General features: G+C 43.9%; 1 protein-coding gene across 1 annotated transcript in view; it reads right to left on the reverse strand.

The window, feature by feature from the left end:
* dnah2 (dynein, axonemal, heavy chain 2) overlaps window positions 1-2,500 on the reverse strand; it is a 246,312-nt gene that overhangs the window by 170,196 nt on the left and 73,616 nt on the right.

The following is a 2,500-nucleotide window of genomic DNA, read 5'->3' on the forward strand; positions in this document are numbered from 1 at the left end:
CACACACACACACAGGAATACCCTCACACTCACACACACACACACACACACACACACACACAGGAATACCCTCACACACACACACGTGAACGCTCTCTCTCTCTCACACACACACACACACACACACACACACACACACACACACACACACACACACACACACACAGAGAGAGAGAGAGAGAGAGCAGTGGCAACAGCAGCAGCAGCATCCGGACTGTTGACAGAGCAATTATTTACATGTATGCTTGTCCAGACATGATCTATAAGGTGGTGACAGGTAGTGCTTCTGACCCTTTTCACCTTCTGATTCATGTATTTACATGTCTACACAGGCTCTCATCGATACACATGCTCAATAGCACTCACTTCAGATGCTGACACAGGGATCTGATGCATACCATAATATCACACTTGTGGCCTCAGGGGACATCTCACAGAGCAACTAATAAGATGAATAAGCGTAAACATTAACTTAGTCCCACAATCACTCTCTGTATATCACATTACATCAGATACTTGAAATCCATCACATTCTCCCTAATACATTTCTTATCAATTTGTTTCTAGTTCTGACTTTTTATTAACAACCATAATATGAATAATGCCACCGCAAGAGAGCTGATATGCTGTTTTGATTAATCCATTTGGGCTATACATTAAAACGTGGCCCATCTCACACGGCTGTGGGCTAACCTTTGCCACGTGCTGGGGCCGGCGTGCTGAGCAGCTGTCATTAGTTATTAGTGCTGACATATATTAGCTGATTTGTCATGGATCAGCGGCTCGCTGTAACGGCGTCTAAAATGTCAGGTTAATGGAACGGTCATGGGAGTCATAATTCACGAGGTCTCAAGTGCGGGAGAGAAAAACTCGCCAACACCTTCGGAGAGAGGGACGGCCACCCTCCAAGGGATGTGACACGAACAGACACACACACAGATCCATCTCAAGAGGGAACTGTCAGGGAAGTGAAAGCTATTTACTTAATGTGTGTACGCTGAGATGTTATGCTACACTTGGTTATGTTGTTGTAAATTACTCTTGGGCTCTCAAATCTCTACACTTCCAACACTAATGCGTTTTCAATTTAAAGTGATTTACATTTCAATGCAATTCTTTAGAAGGCATAGCTTAACTTAGCTTAATAAGGGTCCAAAAAACATCACCTTAAAACATGCTGTTATCATTATGGATGAAAAAGCATTTGTACTTAATTAATTTTACCATGAGACACTTTTTACAGGAGATCTCAAACAAGGTAACAAGGTATGTAGTCTCTTTCAGAATCAAACCCATAACCTCAGTGTTGTCATCCTCTTGCCCCAATAATTTAGCTACAATGCTCATTTATGATTTATGTTACGTACGGATATGGACAGAGCCTTCTGTACATATTCTGTATATAGGATATATATATATCTATATACAGAAGATCCTTTATCGGGATCCTAAAAAGATCTCCTTAATCTAGGTTATTGTCATTACGAAGAAGCAGTTGTTCTCAATTAATGTTACCATTAGACTTTTTACAGAATATGTCCATTAAGCTACGGCTTAGCTGCACTTAGTTTTTACAAGCTGATTGGCAACATACTGGGGATTAGGTGCCTTGCTCAAGGGCATTTCAGCCGTGGAAATTGAGTGCGTGGAAAGCGCAGTTCATTCAGTCCCGCTGTCCACACTTTTCCTGCTGGCGCAGGGAGGACTGATCTAGTGGCCCCTAAACTCTGTACACTTACATATGTCTGGAGAATCAACAGATCGCAACTGAACTCGCATCCCCGGTGACCACAAACTCACTGAAGCAGCCACTGTAAATACTTGCAAAACTTTCCCATCCTATTCTAAAACAAGTAGCGAGCTTTTTATGCAGTTTCCAGCACTCAGTCAGCGCTGGTCAGATTGACAAAATGAGTGAGAAAGAGAGAGAGAGAGGGGAGGGGATTACTTGTTTTATAATGGATCTCAGCAGAATAGTCTGAGAGGAGGTCAGAGAGGTCTTTCTACTTTTGCAACGTTTTTAGCTGAAGCTGGAGAACATCCGCCCTGGTCTCAATCCTTTCTGGCTGCCACATTCAGCACAAACCTCCTCCTGGATCTGACGGGCGGAGAGGCCTAATAGCACACTGCAAGCTCCAGCAGGACCACTCTGGAGGAGCATGTAGTTAGGGACCAGACCAGTCCCAAATCAGCACACACTGGCAAATGTGCAAGAGTGTGGGTGTGTGTGAAAGGTATCTGCCCACTGCCTATGAGTGCGTGTGTGTGTGTGTGTGTTGCATTAATGTTTGTGTGGTGTGCCTGTGTCACAAGTATACAAGAGTGTGAGTGTGTGTGAAAGGTATCTGCCCAATGTCTGTGTGTGTGTGTGTGTGTGTGTGTGTGTGTATGTGTATGTGTGTGTGTGTGTGTGTGTGTGTGTGCAGAGTGCTGTGTGTGTGTGTGTGTGTGTGTGTGTGTGTGTGTGTGTGTGTGTGTGTTTGTGTGTGTGTGTGTGTGT

Source organism: Alosa alosa, chromosome 24, assembly GCF_017589495.1.
Source record: "Alosa alosa isolate M-15738 ecotype Scorff River chromosome 24, AALO_Geno_1.1, whole genome shotgun sequence".
In the NCBI taxonomy this organism is placed as follows: domain Eukaryota; kingdom Metazoa; phylum Chordata; class Actinopteri; order Clupeiformes; family Clupeidae; genus Alosa; species Alosa alosa.